The 23,409-nt window shown below is 43.1% G+C and overlaps 15 non-coding genes across 15 annotated transcripts; all 15 read left to right on the top strand.

Moving 5' to 3' along the window:
• The first annotated feature begins 561 nt into the window (after window positions 1–561).
• Window positions 562–633, top strand: trnap-agg (transfer RNA proline (anticodon AGG)). The gene has a single exon. It is a non-coding gene; the product is annotated as a tRNA-Pro (tRNA).
• A 1,088-nt stretch (window positions 634–1,721) lies between these two features.
• On the top strand, window positions 1,722–1,793 carry trnap-agg (transfer RNA proline (anticodon AGG)). Its single transcript has one exon. It is a non-coding gene; the product is annotated as a tRNA-Pro (tRNA).
• A 270-nt stretch (window positions 1,794–2,063) lies between these two features.
• Window positions 2,064–2,135, top strand: trnap-agg (transfer RNA proline (anticodon AGG)). The gene has a single exon. It is a non-coding gene; the product is annotated as a tRNA-Pro (tRNA).
• Window positions 2,136–3,154: 1,019 nt separating this feature from the next.
• On the top strand, window positions 3,155–3,227 carry trnap-ugg (transfer RNA proline (anticodon UGG)). The gene has a single exon. It is a non-coding gene; the product is annotated as a tRNA-Pro (tRNA).
• A 270-nt stretch (window positions 3,228–3,497) lies between these two features.
• On the top strand, window positions 3,498–3,569 carry trnap-agg (transfer RNA proline (anticodon AGG)). The gene has a single exon. It is a non-coding gene; the product is annotated as a tRNA-Pro (tRNA).
• A 632-nt stretch (window positions 3,570–4,201) lies between these two features.
• trnap-agg (transfer RNA proline (anticodon AGG)) lies at window positions 4,202–4,273 on the top strand. The gene has a single exon. It is a non-coding gene; the product is annotated as a tRNA-Pro (tRNA).
• An 885-nt stretch (window positions 4,274–5,158) lies between these two features.
• trnap-cgg (transfer RNA proline (anticodon CGG)) lies at window positions 5,159–5,230 on the top strand. Its single transcript has one exon. It is a non-coding gene; the product is annotated as a tRNA-Pro (tRNA).
• Window positions 5,231–5,610: 380 nt separating this feature from the next.
• trnap-agg (transfer RNA proline (anticodon AGG)) lies at window positions 5,611–5,682 on the top strand. The gene has a single exon. It is a non-coding gene; the product is annotated as a tRNA-Pro (tRNA).
• A 340-nt stretch (window positions 5,683–6,022) lies between these two features.
• trnap-ugg (transfer RNA proline (anticodon UGG)) lies at window positions 6,023–6,094 on the top strand. The gene has a single exon. It is a non-coding gene; the product is annotated as a tRNA-Pro (tRNA).
• A 270-nt stretch (window positions 6,095–6,364) lies between these two features.
• Window positions 6,365–6,436, top strand: trnap-ugg (transfer RNA proline (anticodon UGG)). The gene has a single exon. It is a non-coding gene; the product is annotated as a tRNA-Pro (tRNA).
• Window positions 6,437–6,706: 270 nt separating this feature from the next.
• trnap-agg (transfer RNA proline (anticodon AGG)) lies at window positions 6,707–6,778 on the top strand. Its single transcript has one exon. It is a non-coding gene; the product is annotated as a tRNA-Pro (tRNA).
• A 1,019-nt stretch (window positions 6,779–7,797) lies between these two features.
• trnap-ugg (transfer RNA proline (anticodon UGG)) lies at window positions 7,798–7,869 on the top strand. Its single transcript has one exon. It is a non-coding gene; the product is annotated as a tRNA-Pro (tRNA).
• A 270-nt stretch (window positions 7,870–8,139) lies between these two features.
• On the top strand, window positions 8,140–8,211 carry trnap-ugg (transfer RNA proline (anticodon UGG)). The gene has a single exon. It is a non-coding gene; the product is annotated as a tRNA-Pro (tRNA).
• A 1,434-nt stretch (window positions 8,212–9,645) lies between these two features.
• Window positions 9,646–9,717, top strand: trnap-ugg (transfer RNA proline (anticodon UGG)). Its single transcript has one exon. It is a non-coding gene; the product is annotated as a tRNA-Pro (tRNA).
• A 270-nt stretch (window positions 9,718–9,987) lies between these two features.
• Window positions 9,988–10,059, top strand: trnap-agg (transfer RNA proline (anticodon AGG)). Its single transcript has one exon. It is a non-coding gene; the product is annotated as a tRNA-Pro (tRNA).
• The last annotated feature ends 13,350 nt before the right edge of the window (window positions 10,060–23,409 follow it).

Below are 23,409 nucleotides of genomic sequence, written 5' to 3'. Positions count from 1 at the left end.
AGCCAGTCAAGGGTCTCTGCTGGCCATTCTCAATGACTGGAAGAGGCCTCCAGAAGGGCTCTTTCGATGGTTGACCACGGTAAGACCCTACCATCAGGTATACTTTAACAATGACTGGAAAAGGGCTCAGTCAACGGTTGGATGGTGAATCCTCTCCTTTCCATTCAACCTTTGTACTTTACTCTAACCTGGATCAATGAGACACTACAGACACATTGGGTACTCAAGTCGAACAAGGTGGTTTATACTGTTACAGTGACTCGAAAAGGGTTCAGTCAACGGTTGGATGGTGAATCCTCTCCTTTCCATTCAACCTTTGAGGTTTACTCTAACCTGGATCAATGAGACACTACAGACACATTGGGTACTCATGTCGAACAAGGTGGTTTATTTGCCAGTCAAGGGTCCCTGCTGGCTATTCTCAATGACAGGAAGGGGCCTCCACAAGGGCTCTTTTGATGGTTGACCACGGTAGACCCTATTTGATCCAAGCAAAATTTCATCTTCCAGATATCTGCAAGACAATTTTTGGAGCAAGTGGGGTCATGACAGTGTGTACATGGCTCGTTGGTCTAGGGGTATGATTCTCGCTTAGGGTGCGAGAGGTCCTGGGTTCAAATCCCGGACGAGCCCTAGCTTTACATTCTTACCATCAGTTATACTCTTAAAGTGACTGGAAAATGGTCAACGGTTGGATGGTGAATCCTTTCCATTCAACCTTTGTAGTTTACTCTAACCTGGATCAATGAGACACTACAGACAAATTGGGTACTCAAGTCGAACAAGGTGGTTTATACTCTTACAGTGACTCGAAACGGGTTGAGTCAATGGTTGGATGGTGAATCCTCTCCTTTCCATTAAACCTTTGAGGTTTACTCTAACCTGGATCAATGAGACACTACAGACACATTGGGTACTCATGTCGAACAAGGTGGTTTATTTGCCAGTCAAGGGTCCCTGCTGGCCATTCTCAATGACAGGAAGGGGCCTCCAGAAGGGCTCTTTCGATGGTTGACCACGGTAGACCCTATTTGATCCAAGCAAAATTTCATCTTCCAGATATCTACAAAACAGTTTTTGGAGCAAGTGGGGTCATGGCAGTGTATACATGGCTCGTTGGTCTCGGGGTTCGCAGTGACTGTAAGAGGGCCCAGGTTGGAAGGGCCATACTTTCATGCTTCTATTCAACATTTGGAGTTTACTATAACCTTCAAGACTGAGACTCTACAGACACATCGGGTGCTCAAGTTGAATAAGGCGATCAATGTGCCAGTCTAGGGTCAACCTTTGCAGTTTACTCTAACCTGGATCAATGAGACACTACAGACACATTTGGTACTCATGTTGAATAAGGCGGTTTATTAGCCAGTCAAGGGTCTCTGCTGGCCATTCAACCCTTTGATTCTCGCTTTGGGTGCGAGAGGTCCCGGGTTCAAATCCCGGACGAGCCCAAGCTTTACATTCTTACCATCAAGTATACTTTAACAACGACTGGAAAAGGGTTAAGTCAACGGTTGGATGGTGAATCCTCTCCTTTCCCTTCAACCTTTGTAGTTTACTCTAACCTGGATCAATGAGAACCAACAGACAGGAAGGGGCCTCCAGAAGGGCTCTTTCGATGGTTGACCACGGTCGACCCTATTTGATCCAAGCAAAATTTCATCTTCCAGATATCTACAAGACAATTTTTGGAGCAATTGGGGTCACAGTAGTGTATACATGGCTCGTTGGTCTAGGGGTATGATTCTCGCTTAGGGTGCGAGAGGTCCCGGGTTCAAATCCCGGACGAGCCCTAGCTTTACATTCTTACCATCAGTTATACTCTTAAAGTGACTGGAAAAGGGTTCAGTCAACGGTTGGATGGTGAATCCTCTCCTTTCCCTTCAACCTTTGTAGTTTACTCTAACCTGGATCAATGCGAACCAACAGGCAGGAAGGGGCCTCCAGAAGGGCTCTTTTGATGTTTGACCACGGTAGACCCTATTTGATCCAAGCAAAATTTCATCTTCCAGATATCTACAAGACAATTTTTGGAGCAAGTGGGGTCATAACAATGTATACATGGCTTGTTGGTCTAGGGGTATGATTCTCGCTTAGGGTGCGAGAGGTCCTGGGTTCAAATCCCGGACGAGCCCTAGCTTTACATTCTGATTTTGAATATTATTTTTAACAGTGACTGTAAGAGGGCCCAGGTTGGAAGGGCCATACTTTCATGCTTCTATTCAACATTTGGAGTTTACTATAACCTTCAAGACTGAGACTCTACAGACACATCGGGTGCTCAAGTTGAATAAGGCGATCAATGTGCCAGTCTAGGGTCAACCTTTGCAGTTTACTCTAACCTGGATCAATGAGACACTACAGACACATTTGGTACTCATGTTGAATAAGGCGGTTTATTAGCCAGTCAAGGGTCTCTGCTGGCCATTCTCAATGACTGGAAGAGGCCTCCAGAAGGGCTCTTTCGATGGTTGACCACGGTAAGACCCTACCATCAGGTATACTTTAACAATGACTGGAAAAGGGTTAAGTCAACGGTTGGATGGTGAATCCTCAATGAGTTGGTCAAGACAATTTTTGGAGCAAGTGGGGTCATAACAGTGTATACATGGCTCGTTGGTCTAGGGGTATGATTCTCGCTTAGGGTGCGAGAGGTCCCGGGCGAGCCCTAGCTTTACATTCTTACCATCAGGTATACTCTTAAAGTGACTGGAAAAGGGTTCAGTCAACGGTTGGATGGTGAATCCTCTCCTTTCCATTCAACCTTTGTACTTTACTCTAACCTGGATCAATGAGACACTACAGACACATTGGGTACTCAAGTCGAACAAGGTGGTTTATACTCTTACAGTGACTCGAAAAGGGTTCAGTCAACGGTTGGATGGTGAATGCTCTCCTTTCCATTCAACCTTAGAGGTTTACTCTAACCTGGATCAATGAAACTACAGACACATTGGGTACTCATGTCGAACAAGGTGGTTTATTTGCCAGTCAAGGGTCCCTGCTGGCCATTCTCAGTGACAGGAAGGGGCCTCCAGAAGGGCTCTTTCGATGGTTGACCACGGTCGACCCTATTTGATCCAAGCAAAATTTCATCTTCCAGATATCTACAAGACAATTTTTGGAGCAATTGGGGTCACAGTAGTGTATACATGGCTCGTTGGTCTAGGTTGTATGATTCTCGCTTTGGGTGCGAGAGGTCCCGGGTTCAAATCCCGGACGAGCCCAAGCTTTACATTCTTACCATCAAGTATACTTTAACAACGACTGGAAAAGGGTTAAGTCAACGGTTGGATGGTGAATCCTCTCCTTTCCATTCAACCTTTGTAGTTTACTCTAACCTGGATCAATGCGAACCAACAGGCAGGAAGGGGCCTCCAGAAGGGCTCTTTTGATGGTTGACCACGGTCGACCCTATTTGATCCAAGCAAAATTTCATCTTCCAGATATCTACAAGACAATTTTTGGAGCAATTGGGGTCACAGTAGTGTATACATGGCTCGTTGGTCTAGGGGTATGATTCTCGCTTAGGGTGCGAGAGGTCCCGGGTTCAAATCCCGGACGAGCCCTAGCTTTACATTCTTACCATCAGTTATACTCTTAAAGTGACTGGAAAAGGGTTCAGTCAACGGTTGGATGGTGAATCCTCTCCTTTCCATTCAACCTTTGTACTTTACTCTAACCTGGATCAATGAGACACTACAGACACATTGGGTACTCAAGTCGAACAAGGTGGTTTATACTCTTACAGTGACTGGAAAAGGGCTCAGTCAACGGTTGGATGGTGAATCCTCTCCTTTCCATTCAACCTTTGTACTTTACTCTAACCTGGATCAATGAGACACTACAGACACATTGGGTACTCAAGTCGAACAAGGTGGTTTATACTCTTACAGTGACTCGAAAAGGGTTCAGTCAACGGTTGGATGGTGAATCCTCTCCTTTCCATTCAACCTTTGAGGTTTACTCTAACCTGGATCAATGAGACACTACAGACACATTGGGTACTCATGTCGAACAAGGTGGTTTATTTGCCAGTCAAGGGTCCCTGCTGGCTATTCTCAATGACAGGAAGGGGCCTCCACAAGGGCTCTTTTGATGGTTGACCACGGTAGACCCTATTTGATCCAAGCAAAATTTCATCTTCCAGATATCTGCAAGACAATTTTTGGAGCAAGTGGGGTCATGACAGTGTGTACATGGCTCGTTGGTCTAGGGGTATGATTCTCGCTTAGGGTGCGAGAGGTCCTGGGTTCAAATCCCGGATGAGCCCTAGCTTTGCATTCTTACCATCAGTTATACTCTTAAAGTGACTGGAAAATGGTCAACGGTTGGATGGTGAATCCTTTCCTTTCCATTCAACCTTTGTAGTTTACTCTAACCTGGATCAATGAGACACTACAGACAAATTGGGTACTCAAGTCGAACAAGGTGGTTTATACTCTTACAGTGACTCGAAACGGGTTGAGTCAATGGTTGGATGGTGAATCCTCTCCTTTCCATTAAACCTTTGAGGTTTACTCTAACCTGGATCAATGAGACACTACAGACACATTGGGTACTCATGTCGAACAAGGTGGTTTATTTGCCAGTCAAGGGTCCCTGCTGGCCATTCTCAATGACAGGAAGGGGCCTCCAGAAGGGCTCTTTCGATGGTTGACCACGGTAGACCCTATTTGATCCAAGCAAAATTTCATCTTCCAGATATCTACAAAACAGTTTTTGGAGCAAGTGGGGTCATGGCAGTGTATACATGGCTCGTTGGTCTCGGGGTTCGCAGTGACTGTAAGAGGGCCCAGGTTGGAAGGGCCATACTTTCATGCTTCTATTCAACATTTGGAGTTTACTATAACCTTCAAGACTGAGACTCTACAGACACATCGGGTGCTCAAGTTGAATAAGGCGATCAATGTGCCAGTCTAGGGTCAACCTTTGCAGTTTACTCTAACCTGGATCAATGAGACACTACAGACACATTTGGTACTCATGTTGAATAAGGCGGTTTATTAGCCAGTCAAGGGTCTCTGCTGGCCATTCTCAATGACTGGAAGAGGCCTCCAGAAGGGCTCTTTCGATGGTTGACCACGGTAAGACCCTACCATCAGGTATACTTTAACAATGACTGGAAAAGGGTTAAGTCAACGGTTGGATGGTGCAGGGCTCGTTGGTCTAGGGGTATGATTCTCGCTTCGGGTGTGAGAGGTCCCGGGTTCAAATCCCGGACGAGCCCAAGCTTTGCATTCTTACCATAAGGTACACCTCCACAATGACTGGAAAGGGTTCAGTTGGATGGGGTATACTTTCATGCTTCTATTTATCATTTGTAGTTTACTACAACCTTCATGACCGAGACTCTCCAGACACATTGGGTGCTCATGTGAACAAGGCGATCGATGCGCCAGTCAAAGGTTAACCTTTGCAGTTTACTCTAACCTGGATCAATGAGACCCTTGGGTATGCTGGCCATTCTCAATGACAGGAAGAGGCCTTCAGGAGGGCTCTTTCGGAGGTTGACCACGGTAAGACCCTATTTGATCCAAGTAAAATTTCATCTTCCAGATATCTACAAGGTAATTTTTGGAGCAAGTGGGGTCATGACAGTGTGTACATGGCTCGTTGGTCTAGGGGTATGATTCTCGCTTAGGGTGCGAGAGGTCCTGGGTTCAAATCCCGGACGAGCCCAAGCTTTACATTCTTACCATCAAGTATACTTTAACAACGACTGGAAAAGGGTTAAGTCAACGGTTGGATGGTGAATCCTCTCCTTTCCCTTCAACCTTAGAGGTTTACTCTAACCTGGATCAATGAAACTACAGACACATTGGGTACTCATGTCGAACAAGGTGGTTTATTTGCCAGTGAAGGGTCCCTGCTGGCCATTCTCAGTGACAGGAAGGGGCCTCCAGAAGGGCTCTTTCGATGGTTGACCACGGTAGACCCTATTTGATCCAAGCAAAATTTCATCTTCCAGATATCTACAAGTCAATTTTTGGAGCAAGTGGGGTCAAAACAGTGTATACATGGCTCGTTGGTCTAGGGGTATGATTCTCGCTTTGGGTGCGAGAGGTCCCGGGTTCAAATCCCGGACGAGCCCTAGCTTTACATTCTTACCTTCAGTTATACTCTTAAAGTGACTGGAAAAGGGTTAAGTCAACGGTTGGATGGTGAATCCTCTCCTTTCCATTCAACCTTTGTACTTTACTCTAACCTGGATCAATGAGAACCAACAGACAGGAAGGGGCCTCCAGAAGGGCTCTTTCGATGGTTGACCACGGTCGACCCTATTTGATCCAAGCAAAATTTCATCTTCCAGATATCTACAAGACAATTTTTGGAGTAATTGGGGTCACAGCAGTGTATACATGGCTCGTTGGTCTAGGGGTATGATTCTCGCTTTGGGTGCGAGAGGTCCCGGGTTCAAATCCCGGACGAGCCCAAGCTTTACATTCTTACCATCAAGTATACTTTAACAACGACTGGAAAAGGGTTAAGTCAACGGTTGGATGGTGAATCCTCTCCTTTCCCTTCAACCTTTGTAGTTTACTCTAACCTGGATCAATGCGAACCAACAGGCAGGAAGGGGCCTCCAGAAGGGCTCTTTTGATGTTTGACCACGGTAGACCCTATTTGATCCAAGCAAAATTTCATCTTCCAGATATCTACAAGACAATTTTTGGAGCAAGTGGGGTCATAACAATGTATACATGGCTTGTTGGTCTAGGGGTATGATTCTCGCTTAGGGTGCGAGAGGTCCTGGGTTCAAATCCCGGACGAGCCCTAGCTTTACATTCTGATTTTGAATATTATTTTTAACAGTGACTGTAAGAGGGCCCAGGTTGGAAGGGCCATACTTTCATGCTTCTATTCAACATTTGGAGTTTACTATAACCTTCAAGACTGAGACTCTACAGACACATCGGGTGCTCAAGTTGAATAAGGCGATCAATGTGCCAGTCTAGGGTCAACCTTTGCAGTTTACTCTAACCTGGATCAATGAGACACTACAGACACATTTGGTACTCATGTTGAATAAGGCGGTTTATTAGCCAGTCAAGGGTCTCTGCTGGCCATTCTCAATGACTGGAAGAGGCCTCCAGAAGGGCTCTTTCGATGGTTGACCACGGTAAGACCCTACCATCAGGTATACTTTAACAATGACTGGAAAAGGGTTAAGTCAACGGTTGGATGGTGAATCCTCAATGAGTTGGTCAAGACAATTTTTGGAGCAAGTGGGGTCATAACAGTGTATACATGGCTCGTTGGTCTAGGGGTATGATTCTCGCTTAGGGTGCGAGAGGTCCCGGGCGAGCCCTAGCTTTACATTCTTACCATCAGGTATACTCTTAAAGTGACTGGAAAAGGGTTCAGTCAACGGTTGGATGCTGAATCCTCTCCTTTCCATTCAACCTTTGTACTTTACTCTAACCTGGATCAATGAGACACTACAGACACATTGGGTACTCAAGTCGAACAAGGTGGTTTATACTCTTACAGTGACTCGAAAAGGGTTCAGTCAACGGTTGGATGGTGAATGCTCTCCTTTCCATTCAACCTTAGAGGTTTACTCTAACCTGGATCAATGAAACTACAGACACATTGGGTACTCATGTCGAACAAGGTGGTTTATTTGCCAGTCAAGGGTCCCTGCTGGCCATTCTCAGTGACAGGAAGGGGCCTCCAGAAGGGCTCTTTCGATGGTTGACCACGGTAGACCCTATTTGATCCAAGCAAAATTTCATCTTCCAGATATCTACAAGTCAATTTTTGGAGCAAGTGGGGTCAAAACAGTGTATACATGGCTCGTTGGTCTAGGGGTATAATTCTCGCTTTGGGTGCGAGAGGTCCCGGGTTCAAATCCCGGACGAGCCCTAGCTTTACATTCTTACCTTCAGTTATACTCTTAAAGTGACTGGAAAAGGGTTAAGTCAACGGTTGGATGGTGAATCCTCTCCTTTCCATTCAACCTTTGTACTTTACTCTAACCTGGATCAATGAGAACCAACAGACAGGAAGCGGCCTCCAGAAGGGCTCTTTCGATGGTTGACCACGGTCGACCCGATTTGATCCAAGCAAAATTTCATCTTCCAGATATCTACAAGAAAATTTTTGGAGCAATTGGGGTCACAGTAGTGTATACATGGCTCGTTGGTCTAGGGGTATGATTCTCGCTTTGGGTGCGAGAGGTCCCGGGTTCAAATCCCGGATGAGCCCAAGCTTTACATTCTTACCATCAAGTATACTTTAACAACGACTGGAAAAGGGTTAAGTCAACGGTTGGATGGTGAATCCTCTCCTTTCCATTCAACCTTTGAGGTTTACTCTAACCTGGATCAATGAGACAGGGGCATACTTTCATGCTTCTATTCAACATTTGGAGTTTACTATAACCTTCAAGACTGAGACTCTACAGACACATCGGGTGCTCAAGTTGAATAAGGCGATTGATGTGCCAGTGTAGGGTCAACCTTTGCAGTTTAGTCTAACCTGGATCAATGAGACACTACTGACACATTTGGTACTCATGTTGAATAAGGCGGTTTATTAGCCAGTCAAGGGTCCCTGCTGGCCATTCTCAATGACTGGAAGAGGCCTCCAGAAGGGCTCTTTCGATGGTTGACCACGGTAAGACCCTACCATCAGGTATACTTTAACAATGACTGGAAAACGGTTAAGTCAACGGTTGGATGGTGAATCCTCTCCTTTCTATTCAACCTTTGTAGTTTACTCTAACCTGGATCAATGAGAACCAACAGACTCAGCTTCCAGATATCTACAAAACAATTTTGCGAGCACGTAGGGTCATTGTGATGTATGCAGGGCTCGTTTGTCTAGTGGTATGTTTCTTGCTTCGGGTGTGAGAGGTCCCGGGTTCAAATCCTGGACGAGCCCATTGTTACCATAAGGTATACCTTCACAATGACTGGAAAAGGGTTCAGTTGGATGGGGTATACTTTCATGCTTCTATTTATCATTTGTAGTTTACTATAACCTTCATGACCGAGACTCTCCAGACACATTGGGTGCTCATGTGAACAAGGTGATCGATGCGCCAGTCAACGGTTAACCTTTCCCATCCCGGATGAGCCCTAGCTTTACATTCTTACCATCAGGTATACTCTTACAGTGACTGGAAAAGGGTTCAGTCAACGGTTGGATGGTGAATCCTCTCCTTTCCATTCAACCTTTGTACTTTACTCTAACCTGGATCAATGAGACACTACAGACACATTGGGTACTCAAGTCGAACAAGGTGGTTTATACTCTTACAGTGACTCGAAAAGGGTTCAGTCAACGGTTGGATGGTGAATCCTCTCCTTTCCATTCAACCTTAGAGGTTTACTCTAACCTGGATCAATGAAACTACAGACACATTGGGTACTCATGTCGAACAAGGTGGTTTATTTGCCAGTCAAGGGTCCCTGCTGGCCATTCTCAGTGACAGGAAGGGGCCTCCAGAAGGGCTCTTTCGATGGTTGACCACGGTAGACCCTATTTGATCCAAGCAAAATTTCATCTTCCAGATATCTACAAGACAATTTTTGGAGCAATTGGGGTCACAGTAGTGTATACATGGCTCGTTGGTCAAGACAATTTTTGGAGCAAGTGGGGTCATAACAGCAATTGGGGTCACAGTAGTGTATACATGGCTCGTTGGTCTAGGGGTATGATTCTCGCTTTGGGTGCGAGAGGTCCCGGGTTCAAATCCCGGACGAGCCCAAGCTTTACATTCTTACCATCAAGTATACTGTAACAACGACTGGAAAAGGGTTAAGTCAACAGTTGGATGGTGAATCCGCTCCTTTCCCTTCAACCTTTGTAGTTTACTCTAACCTGGATCAATGCGAACCAACAGGCAGGAAGGGACCTCCAGAAGGGCTCTTTTGATGTTTGACCACGGTAGACCCTATTTGATCCAAGCAAAATTTCATCTTCCAGATATCTACAAGACAATTTTTGGAGCAAGTGGGGTCATAACAGTGTATACATGGCTCGTTGGTCTAGGGGTATGATTCTCGCTTAGGGTGCGAGAGGTCCCGGGTTCAAATCCCGGACGAGCCCTAGCTTTACATTCTGATTTTGAATATTATTTTTAACAGTCATTTCTGTGATGGTTTACTTTAAAATGTTAGCAAAAGTAAATTTTTATTGTGGTAAGAAATGCTTGAGCGCCAGATACAGTCATCAAAAGAGCCCTACCTGGCTCCCGATCCATAGGTTCCCTACCTCTGGTCTAGGGGTATGATTCTCACTTTGGGTGCGAGAGGTCCCAGGTTCAAATCCCTGATCCTAGCTTTACATTCTTACCATCAGGTATACTCTTACAGTGACTGGAAAAGGGTTCAGTCAATGGTTGGTGAATCCTCTCCTTTCCATTCAACCTTTGTAGTTTATTCTAACGTGGATCAATGAGAACCAACAGTCTCAGCTTCCAGATATCTACAAAACAATTTTGACCAAGACCCTCTAGACAAAAAAACCTGTCATTTCCTCCAGCAACTGGTAGTAGTACCATCTTCCGCTGCCTGTTTACATTCATGGGATGCACCATATAAGTCTGATTTTATTTTTCTGTTGTTATCAGCGGAATGAAACACTGCTGGTGTGTTGAAAAAGAGGAATGAGACCCAACGGCATGATTAAAAACACATCATGTACAAATACTACCAAAAACACACCTGATACATTTTAGTGAGTACAAATACTACGTTTGTTGTTGTGTGATCATAAATTCCAAGAGCACGTCCACATGCTAACATTGCAATAAAAAGCCAGCATTAAAAATCCCAGCGTGTTAATTACATGCTGGTGTTTTATGACTCTGACCTTTAAACACTAAACTAATCAATCAATACAGGAGGGAGGCGGTCTATTGGGAATATTTAGATATGCAGATTCCAAAAGTAGGGCACAATTTATCCCAACACAATCATTATTAATCGCCGGACAGTCAACCCAAATACATTTTCTGCATATTTTCCACATTGTATCCCCTCTCTCACTCTCTCTCTCTCTCTCTGCACAAGTAACCGCTAGCACAAATACCTGGGTGTTATTAATTAGCTGCCGCCGCTACAATGCTGCAGCATATGAGACAATACAGTATCATCAAAAGTTCTGGTCAACTGTGTATGACCCACCTGGCTAACACAATGTCTGATGACAATGAAGTACAGTAAACTCTCTTTTGTTGTGGTTCATTGGTTCCAGACCCGACAGTGTTAAGTTCCACCAAGTAGGATTCCTTACTGTTATATTTTAAGAGTTCAGAGCATAGATACCCTGTTCTGACCTTCTAAATATTATTATTACTGCCCTCGAGACATTGAATAACACTCGAGTCACCTTTATACTTGTAGTAGCCACAATAAGAGAAAATAAAACATTTTTGACATAAATACTCACATATTAGCATTGGGAGAGTTCCTTGTTTTGAAGAATCCTCTCCTTTCCATTCAACCTTTGTAGTTTACTCTAACCTGGATCAATGAGACACTACAGACACATTGGGTACTCATGTAGGACAAGGCGGTTTATTTGCCAGTCAAGGGTCTCTGCTGGCCATTCTCAATGACTGGAAGAGGCCCACAGAAGGGCTCATTAGAGGGTTGACCACGGTAAGACCCTATATGATCCAAGTAAAATTTCAGCTTCCAGATATCTACAAAACAATTTTGCGAGCACGTAGGGTTGCGTTGGATGTTTGCAGGGCTCGTTGGTCTAGGCGTATGATTCTCGCTTCGGGTGTGAGAGATCCCGGATGAGCCCAAGCTTTACATTCTTACCATTAGGTATACTTTTACAGTGACTGGAAAACCTGTTCTGACCTCCTAAATATTATTATTACTTCCCTCAAGGCATTGAATAATACCTTTACACTTGTATTAACAAACATAGTAGTCACAATAAGAGAAAATAAAACATTTTATTTTCCCAGTGGTTAGCATGTTCTCCCCGTGCATGCGTGGGTTTTCTCCGGGTACTCCGTTTTCCGCCCACATTCCAAAAACATGCTAGGTTAATTGGCGACTCCAAATTGTCCAATTGACTGGTTGTTGTTTGTCTATATGTGCCCTGTGATTGGCTGGCCACCAGTCCAGGGTGTACCCCGCCTCTCGCCTAAAGACAGCTGGCCAGCATACTGATGGATAGATGGCCTCTCTCTGTGGTTCACTGGAGTAGCAAAGCTTTAGAAAGGGCTTTATAACCTTCTACACATGATAGATTCATCAATTCATCTCAGTTTTAACTGTGGGGGGCAATCCCATCTTTACACAGGGCCATATGGGTTTGGATCTTCTCCCTGAGTAATAAAAGGTTGAATTCAAAAACTGCATTAAGTCATTTATATTTAAAGGAGGCTTGTTATGGTTTTACACATTGTTAGAATGTAGTATTCTCGTATTAAACAATGCCAAATTGTCAGATAATGAGGTTTGCACATTTGGAAGTGAGCCCTGAAAGAAGTTTTGGATGGCTCGCCACACTCTGATTTACAGAGTTTGTTCTGCAAACCAGATTTCCTTCCTTCCTACCCGGTAGAACCCCCCCCGTGCTTAGCTCTTTACAGCGTTAGCAATGACACAGAGGAAATGTTTGTTTCGGTGTAACAGAAAGATAATTTCGTCTAGCTTTCCTAAAAAGGCAAGAATCAGGTAAAAGTGGTTGGAGTTCCTGATTCCCAGCCAGCAAGAGAAAAATATCCTCATCTATCAATGGCACCCGGGACTGTTTCGTGAACACAGGCAAAGGTGGACCATACAAAGTTGGACTATCCGCCAAGGTGTTGCTGAAGTCTTTGAAACGTTACTCTGTCGTATAGAAGCTTCAGAGGAGCAAGTGTAAGTGTAAGTAATTGGGCAAAATGAGCTGTCCGGAAGTCCTCAAGAGTGCTTGGGGGTGTGGGAGTGGGCATACCTAGAGCGCAGTGGGCATACCTAGAGAACGGCTCGGGGTGAAGTAAACAGACTGTTCCAAGGAAACACAACTCAAGTCTACAACTCAATACAAAGGGCCGAAAATAAGCACATAAGGTCTCCTTTAAATTTGTTTCAATTTCACAAACATACAAAAACTAAGAAGGGGGCAAACACATTTTCACGTCATTAAAAGTAATAAAAGATGCATTAATTTATTTTATTCTGTACAATTTGATTCCGCATAGAAAAGGCTTGCAATAGCTAATCCACAAAAATTGAGTCCTAAAACCAAAATGTAATTGTGGTGGACTGCCACAAATACTACCTGTATGTAGGAAACGCTGCCCTTGTTATTGTTTGTTTGTTTGATAGCGAGCAGGCTACTTCCTGGATGACGGAGGGGGATGTTACAAATGAACAGTGCCATATTTAATCAAACTAACTAATTAAATCTTGCATAAAAGGTGTTGACGCGCAAACCACTTCTCGATTCTCCAACATGTTTTCCTTGAACTGCCTCTCAACCTTTTTATTCGACATTCAGCACATCGACCACGAGGTGTGAGGCAATTAAAATCTATCTGGTTTGCTAACAAGCACTTAGCATCAGTGCACCGCCAACAAAGTCTATCAAGTGCTGGGGAGGGAAAAAAAAAAAGAAAAGCCTGATGCAGACCCTCCCTCGAGGGTGATTGATGAGCACCATCAGGCCCTCGCTCATTAGACTCCTGACGCCCCCCATCTAGGCGGGGGAGGCGCTGACTTTTCATCCATGTTTTTTTTTTTTCCAGAGATAAGTCAACACGCCAATAGTCCATTTACATCACGGGTGTCCAATAAAGGAATGAATGGGAAATATTGCAGTGGGCGTGATCACACCCTGGTACGTCATTTTTGCGCTCACTCCAAATGTTTTTTGTCTCCATTGGCCACAAAGGTCCGCTAATTAGTTTGCTGCTTAGCCTCTCGTAAGGACAGTGTGAACAAAGTGCATGTGTCATTCCGAAAGGTTAAATGTCCTTTATTGGAAAATGATTTAGGAGCAGACTGCTCATTGAACATGTGAGTCGTCTGTCACGCAAGAAGTCGCCCCGGGTGTGACTCATCCTAAGACACAGCAGCAATAAGTACAAACCAGCATGTAAACGTTAAAAAAACATGTTGGACTGCTTCCTGCTAAATGTGTTGCGCAGCGAACTATATTGATTGGACATGGATGGAAGTCATTTATCCGTCACACGTTACTGTGACACCTCCTTCCGGCTGCAGGTGAGCAGCTCATTGGTTTCTCTCTGGTTTATTCTTGCCTTCTGGTCTGCTTCTTGCTCATGGTCCCTCTCTCCCCTCAGACCCCGGTCCGCCCTGATGGGAGGAGCTACCCGGCCAGCCATACGTGTTTTCCCGCTAGCTGCTCCCTGCTCGTCACCCGCCTTAGCCTTACCTGAGCTTGTGCAACCTTGCTAGCCTTCTTCGTGGTGCCTTTGTGTTTTTTCTTGCCACTCCATAGTTTTAGTTATTTTTAGTTGTTGCCATTACTGCTTATTATTATTATTCTGATAATATTATGACTTATTTCTTATTATTGAGTTGTGGTTTCCTACAGAACAGCTACACACAAACTCTTTAGATTTTCTAGAATCTGCACCTATTCCAGCTGTATTTCCTGTGATCTGTGCTTCCTGCCAAAACGGGCTGTTTTAATTTATTCCACCCACAGCCCGCCCCCCAGGTATGCCCACTCCGCTGTGATTGGTCACACGCCCAAAGTGCTTGCTAACTATGAACCATATAAGGAAGTTCGTCCATCTGTGACATCACAAAGGAGCGGTTTTACCACGCCTTTTCAAACAGAGCTTTTTGAGCCATCCCAAACTTCTTTCAGGGCTCACTTCCGAATGCACAAACCTCATTATCTGAATCTTTGACATTGTTTAACATGTGAATACAACATTCTAACTACATTTATAAGTTTTCCATTTCTGTTGCTGTTGTTTTTTCCGAGTCTTCTACATTTTTCAACTTTACTCTTGAGTAATTTTCATAACTTTTTTTCTCATAATATTATGACTTATTCCAATGATATGATTTTATTCTCATAATATTAAGATATTATTCTCATATTATAACTTAAAAAGTATTTTTTCTTCAACTCTATGCTACTAAAACGGCATTATTTTTCTTTTCTTTTTCCAACTATTTCAACTTTGTACTTGTAAACGTTCTTATTCTGGTAAAATTACTGCAGATATTTTCATTTTCACTATAGTTGTTTTGGTTTTTTTTTTTTTGGTTAAATTGTGCTTTTAGAAACAGCTGCGGACTGCACTTTAGACTTTAGACACCCTGCTTTACATGAACGAAGGAGCTGCAGCGCTGTTGTCTGCACCTGTGCATTCCTGCCAGCCTTGTCACGTTTCTGCTTGGCGGACTCAGACTTGCCCGCCGCTTGCACCGCCTGTGTCGCACTGGCTCGTCTGTCAACAGAGACTCATTCATGTTGGCTTTTCTGGACGTGTCCAAACAAAGAAAGTCATCAGTGTTCGCGTTCATGTTTGTTTGATTAAACTCTTTTACCTTTGGCACGTGAACACAACCCGTCAGCCCCCTGGTAGAATCAAGGAGAACATTAATATCTATTGTACAAGGACGCAATAAATCATAAAACACTTTTGACGATTAAAAATAATGCACAGCTCCAACAAGGCCAAAAGGTGGTACTTTGTTTGGTTTGTACATTTGTTAGCTAGCTAACTAACTAACTAGTTTGCCGCCGCATGGAATCAAATGGCCCATTAATGACTAGGACTGCAATAACAGTAAAATATTTTTGTTGGTTGTTTTGTAAATGGAAGATGACCTACTTAACTATTTGACTAACTCGCAAGTTTCCTCTGACATTAGGATCCATTCTGCAGGTGCACACTAAATCACAACGTTTTGGACAATTAAAAATGGAGCCCAAGCTCGGAAGTGTCTGATTGCGATAGTTACGATGCGTGTCGCCAGGGCCTGAATTGAACCTTTTACAATAAAATGGCAGGCGTCGTTGCACATTACGAGTGTTGAAATGATTCCACGAGGGCAGGTGGCCCTATGAGGGATAGATGGTGTCATTGTGAAGAACTCTGAGCAAACCCCTGAGAGAGATAAACTTTCGCTGTAAAGTTGAACACAAGAAGTTTACACAGTGAGTCCAGGCCTGACAAGCCCGTTATTGATTGACTGATCGGACCTATCATGCTTATTTTTGGCCCTTTATATTTAGCTGTGGACTCCTATAGAGCAGCTACACACAATAACCCGGACAGAAAGTCATCTTTATCTTCTTCTGTTCTTCTGTCGACTCTGCTTTGATTGGTCACACTCCCAAGGGCTCCCGAGGACCTCCGGACAGCTGCCGAGCTCTCCACTTTGTAATTTTGTCAGTGTAGGAGTTGATCGCGTTAAACGATGCCAAAGCTTCAGATAATGAGGTATGTGCATCTGAAAAAAGTTTGGGATGGCTCAGTTTCAGAGAGTTTTTTAACACTGGCTTACTGTGATGTCACAGTGAACCGGACTTCCTTATGAGCATGCCCAGGTACAAGCTGTAGGCTTGCCCCCCCCGTTCTGCTGTTTGTAGAAGATTTGCCATGTTAGCACGAAGCAATAGCTTCTACAAAATATTTGTTCAGGTTTGAGAGAACGCAAGCTTGCCTAAAGACGCAAACATCAGGGCGAGGTGGTTGTAGTAGTAGTAGTTGGAGATTCTAGTATATCAAGTATCAAAGTGTTCCATTTACCTTGCAAGTTTAGGCAGTCTCAAATTTCTGAAGTTTGGACATTGTTCCTATATTTAATGACGACAAAGCTTAATAAAAGATTTATAGACATAAAAGAATCCCCCATCTAAAAGCCTTGTTTGTGAAAATTTTTTTACAAACAAGCGACAGAAGAAAATTTATTTGTGCTTCGAAACATATAGTATTTGTTTGCTACACCCCTCCCCCACCCACACACACACACTATCGCTACAAGTAGCTACATTACATCAGTGAAGTAAAAAAAAAAACACGAGCTGCAGACTAATATTGCATGTGGTTTAACTGCTGTCAACGTTCCACATAGATCAAACAAATTAAAAAGTCAAAGATTAAAGTTGTCACAAGCCTTACAAATATTTATATAATAATAATAAAAATAAAAATGCTTGGGGCTGTAAATGCCGGCTTACCTGTGAAAGGAGCCAATAAATAACTCCATCACATTTTTCATTTCACCAGAGTGCTGAACAAACAGGAATCTGTGATTAACAGTTTTAATTAGGATTCTAACTTGACAAATTCTCAGAGCGTGCCTACAGGAAAATAAATCACAAGGCTGAGCTCACAGGAACGCCTCCACGGTTAGTCACACGGGGTTGACTTTCTATACCTAACATTATATACATTTTAGCCCTCTGGGTCATTTTCACGTCGATGCTGACGTGTCTCTCAGCTTTTAAAATGCAATTGGTATGGAACATGATGGTCTACTTCAGGGGTGTTCAAACTTTTTCCACCGAGGATCACATTGTGAAGAATGACTTTCACTTGTATAGCGTTTTTCTACCTTAATGGCACTCAAAGCACTTTGTTACTGTTAGCAAATTTACCTACTGATGACACAGCACCAGGAGCAAAGGTGGGTTTGGTATCTTGCCCAAGGATACTTCAGCATTGCCTTAGGTGGGCTGAGGATTGAACTAGCAACCTTCAGGTTGGAAGACAACCACTTTTTGAATTATAATCAAAATTATCCAGCTACAAAATGTGACAAACGACAGTATTTCCTGAGTGTTTGAATTTGTTAGCAAAGAAGGATATGTGAAAAAATCAGTGATTATTTCACCACAAATGATGCTAATGTTCTTTCCCCTGGCGTTTTATTTCTCGCACGATGCAGTGATGATGTGACGCTGCCGATGCATTTCAGCCTAATGAGCTGAGACCAGGGTGAATTAGCAGCTCCCAAATTGATACATTGCTCGTCTTGCCACTGATTTCCCCACCGGGAGGCCCCCCGAGCTACTGGCGGCCCACCACTGGGAGGAAGCACATTTGTTGTCACACTGCTAAAACGAGGCGCTTATTTGTATGATTTTAATGTTTCTCACTCAAACGTTGAGGTTGATTAAAACATATGGCTGCAACAGGAGACCAAAATCAAGTCCACTAATGACAGCAAAGGAGTAGTGTTGTGTGGAGGCACATAATACAAGCAAGAACTCAAAGATGTTGTTGTCCAATTTACATAATTATCAGTGACACACATGGAATGAACACTGTAGGCAAGAGGAATATCGTGGGAGACATAAAAACGAGTAAAAAACATAGAAAGCTGTTGTTTTTTTGTTTTTTTTTAATGTCACAAACAAGACGGAGCCGCCTGCGAGTGCTTTTAGATGAGGGAGTGGCCACAGCAACACCCACTGCTTGTTAAGAAGAACGATGCGTGCTTTAATGTCTGTGTCCAACAAGACCAAAAAATGCCAGAGAGTAACATTTTCGGAAAACAGAATCTAGACAAGTCATGAGGAATATGGATGTCATTTTTCATGTGGGACAGTGGACTGTGGGACTTTTCCTCATGAGGGTCGCGTGGGTGCTGGAGCCTATCCCAGCTTTCTTCAGACGAGAGGCGGGGTACACCCTGGACTGGTGGCCAGCCAATCACAGGGCACATATAGACAAACAACCATTCACACTCACATTCATACCTATGGACAAATTGCCGTCGCCAATTAACCTAGCATGTTTTTGGAATGTGGGAGGAAGCCGGAGTACCCGGAGAAAACCCACACATGCACGGGGAGAACATGCACAACTCCACACAGAGATGGCAGAGGGTGGAATTGAACTTGGGTCTTCTGGCTGTGAGGTCTGCATGCTAATTACTTGGTCGCTGTGCAGGCAAAAAACATGAAAAGCATAAATATGTTTAGAAAAATAGACATTTTTGAACAGAAGATGAAAAGCGAAATATGTCCTGTCATGTTAGAGTCTCAAAGTGTTTAATAAGGCCAAAAAAGTGACAAGATTTCTGACAAAAAAGAAATTAAGGGATCTGAATCTGAATAATCGCTAAATATAGCCACAAGGTCGCGGTAGTTGACAACATCGGTCCCAGCTGCTACGTCTTCTTATTCTCTGGTAGACTGGGTGCGCATGAGATGTGATAAAAAGCAGAGTTTGGATGCCATCTACTGTATGGAGTTGGAATCACATGCTACACAACACTCCTATTATAATGTGTTTATGAGAGAGGGCCAACAGGTAGCGCTAAATCTATTTGTGGTGGTCCAAATGTATTTCTGTGCGGTCTCACTTGCCCAGACACACAAAACTACTCGAGTCTAAATAATACCCAACCATTGGTCCTCCATATAAAAAGCTTAGATATGCCTGTCCTACGAGAAAAAAGGTTTCCGGAATCCCAACATAGGTTGCAACGTGTTGCTGGAGTCAAAGATTCTATTGTGCGTATTTGTTCATCCATAACCACATTGTGTCGTTTATCAAAAGATAAAAGGTTTTATTGTAGCTTTCTGACATTTCCCTCGCCTCCAGCGTCTAATTGCTGGAAGGTGGCAGATTAGCGTCTGTCACTCAAACGGCGAGTGACCTCAAGTGTTCACCGTGCCGTGTGACGACCTAGCGGCGGCAAGCCAAGCGGGTCCGGACCCCGCGCACGTGGTGCCGCTGACCTTTAATTTCATTGAGAGCGCCGACAAATGTCTCCAGCCCGGACCACTTAGGGAGAAAACGGCAGAGAAAGAAAAGTGTGGACGCGATGGCGTGCGCTCTGACTTGGCATTATCTACTCGGCGGCTTTTAATGACTTCCTGCAGAGCAGCGCCCGGGCAGCGGTGCTAAGAATAGCATTAGTCACAAGGTTATCTGGCCATTACGCTCAGTGTAACATGCAATTAACTCCACTCCCCATTTTCATTACACAATCATTCATTAATGTCAATTTAATTTTATGCATTGTTCTACATGACCAAAGCCTGATTACGGCCTCTCTCGCTCCAATATCCCAAGTTAAGCGCTCGCAGGCCCACTAATTGCAATTTAGCCCTGGACAGCAAGTTGCTCTTTCGGCCCTCCTTAATGGACCCACTGATTCGGCGACAGGTAACGATCGGAAAGACAAAGTGCTGCTGGCTGTGAATGGAAAACAAATGGCCGTTGCCGCCAAGCTGTTTGCTTAGCGATAGCGCCTGCCGCTGCCCTTTGTATTCCAAGGGGCTGCAGAGCTTATACGCGTCCTCCAGTTCCATTTGTCCCGCCATTCTATCTCCGGCAGGATGTCAGACGGCCAGTGGGGGTCTCATAATGTAGTTTTAGGCGGGAGATAACATATTGAGGCATTAGGACAGTAATTCTTTTTTTGTGTAAAGAAGAACTTTACACTCCCAGGCTATTTAGGTGTACAGTAATCTCTTGTTAATTTGTTACATAAGTACATTTCCTCAAAGTAGGATTCTTTCTTTATAAATCTAATATTGTCTTAGTTGGCCGAGTGGTTAGCATGTTAGCCACACAGTCAGGAGTCGGGAAGACCTGGGTTTGATTCTCCGTGTGGAGTTTGCATGTTCTCCCAGTGCATATGTTTGTTTTCTCCAGGTACTCCGGTTTCCTCCCACATTCCAAAAACATGCCAGGTTAATTGGCGACTCCAAATTGTCCATAGGTATGAATGTGAGTGGGTCTACATGTGTACTGCAACAAGTCCTGGGTGTCTCACCCAAAGACAGTCGGGATAGGCTCCAGCATACATGTAACACTAATGAATGGATATTTATGAATACTGTATTTTCATATTAAGAGCATAGAAAACATGTTTATGACCTTCTAAATACACATTTTACCATCATCTGAGATAACAGATAAAAATAACACCTTTAAGATGATTGCGCATTAACCAAGAGCTTACTCAAGACTCAACACTGTATTTGTAATATTTGTCCAATATTACCTCTGGGCTACATAAATAAGACATAATACATACTTATACAATAGCATTGACTTTCGGACTTCCTGCAGTGGCTATTGTCAATGTAGCGTTGCAGAAACAGTGATAGTGTATTAATTCATTGTTTGAATAATCGCGATTGAGTGAGGGTGCAATGTTCAAACCACAATGTAGCGAGGGACTGCTGTACTGTATTTCTGTATTTGTATTTTAAAAGTATGCACATTTCTTGACTACTATTAGAGCGTAGTCAACTACCAAACAGCGATTTTTTTTTTCATTCATTAATTTTAACGGCGATAGACTCAGGGTGCGATACGTAGTTGGTCCTGATGCGGTGTCATCAGTAGGTCAATGAGAGTGAAAATGAAAGTTTGTTGACCACATGTGAAACTTTTTGCGTTACAACGGATGAGGCAAAGATGCAAAGTCACAAAGTCCTGATGCCGGACGCTTTGGGAGCCGTGATGGTTTTATCTGAGCCTGGCAGCCTGCTTGGTTGGTTAGGGGGTGGAGGGGGGACAACAGACCACCAGATTCCCGTGAGACTGAGCTGAGAGCGGCCATGAGTGACCTTTAAGTTCTTCCCATCTGAAGGTAATTAGATGCTTTATGAGGGTATTAACACAACAACTGTTGGGGATTTTGCTCCCATCCGCTCTCTCCTCCAGCTTGAAGGTTTTTTTTTTTTCCTCTTTAATCAAGCATGCAGTCATCGTGAGAAGTTAGTGATCATCTACTCCTGCTTTCGTACACCTGATGGGTGATTCAATTAAAAGCTGATAATCTGCACCACCACCCCAGAGAGACAACTGGTACTTTTGTTTGTGGGCGCCACTGTCCAATCTATTAAAGAATTATAGGACCATACTGAAAACATAATAGACTGGAACCCCGACGCAATCTCCCATTGGAAATAACAGAAATCTTTGGTCACTGAAAAGGTGACTAAGCTGCTTATAAAAAGTGTTTGTGCCCAGTATATTATAAATACATCTTGTATTCGTGGTTAATTGACCCGAAAGTGAGAAGTGAATTTCTGCAAAGTAAGACATTATTAATATATCATTATAATACACTTCCTTCATTCATTAATTTTCTACCGCTTATCCTCATGAAGGTCACAGGGGTGCTGGAGCCGATCCCAGCTGTCTTATTATATATTAATATAATGGTAATGGTTTTATTTCTTTTGAACATGCATCAGATTACAATTGAGTGCATCACATAATCAGTTCCCAGTTCCACATGTTCAAAAGGAGTAGGAAGAAGCAAAGCTTATTAAATCCTACCCCTCCATCTGGTACTTTTACAATCAGTAACTGTTACATTTGTTCACTTCCTGCTTTCCTAATGTAGTTTAAGGGTTTTGTTTGGTTTGTTTTTTATTTCTTTATTTATTTTAATTTCTTTATTGTTTTTTTATTTTTAATTACTTTAGAAATTTATTTTCATAGAACATAGAAAACCTGCTTAAAACCTTCTAAATACCCCTATGGTCACCTTTACACTTCAATTTCACAATATAGTAGAAACAAATGAACATAAATAAGACATATAAAACATAAGTAAAAAAAAAAGTAAAGGTATGTGTTGGTGGCGGGTTGAGACTTTGGGATTCATACATTACATATCATCAAAACATCTTTGAATGCTCCATATTTGTTTGTATTTTGTTTACGTCAGCCATTTTTATGGTTTAAAATGCTTCATTTAGGCAAAAAGTCAGGAAATATGGTAAAATTTGATTTTAATAGGCTGTATTCAATCACAATTTACAACAGCAGCATGAATCATTGATATAGTATTTGTGACAAGCTGACAGTATAAGTGGAGAGAACGCATATAATGACATAAAAAGGTAAAATGATGAAGTAGAAAACAATTTAATAATAATAACAATAATAATAATTCTTTCTTAGGTCTGTTACTGTTGCCACATTTTTGGTTTTCAAGATGGCTCAAGTAATTCTAGTCTTTGGAGATGATGCCTTTTCCCACATTAATCGTCCACACACGCTTATTGGTGGGGGCCTGCAAATGGACATATCAATTGTCCTAAAAGCGTGTTTCATGCACAAAACAAGAAACGATAGCGAAAGACGGCGTTCGTGGTTACTAATATAGTACGCCATTGTTGAGCGAAAGGACTTGTGTGTATTGTTGGATCCTGCAGATTGTAAGCAGGAGGGCGACAATTACTGTTCATTTTCAGGCTGACAATCATCACTGGACACAAAAGAAAATGAGATAATAAGTGTACCAAACATGAAAGGAAAGAAGTGGAGTCTTCAGTCCAAATAAAAAGAGACATGATTAGCGCGTGGGTGAAAGCTTTAAATATATATTTTTTCAAAGCATGAATAGAAATAATCACCTTCACGTGGATTTGACCACAATAGGAGAACAACAAGGAGGGAATGCTCAGAAGCTAATTTGTGTTTGCTTTTACGCCATTGTACTGACTATTCAACGATAGCAACCTTCAACATTTGCT

The sequence above is a fragment of the Doryrhamphus excisus genome, linkage group LG4 (genome assembly GCF_037039965.1).
Source record: "Doryrhamphus excisus strain RoL-2023G ecotype Guam linkage group LG4, RoL_Dexc_Guam_v1.1, whole genome shotgun sequence".
NCBI lineage: Eukaryota > Metazoa > Chordata > Actinopteri > Syngnathiformes > Syngnathidae > Doryrhamphus > Doryrhamphus excisus.
Note: the sequence above shows the minus strand (reverse complement) of the source record. Positions and strands in the feature narration are given on the sequence as shown.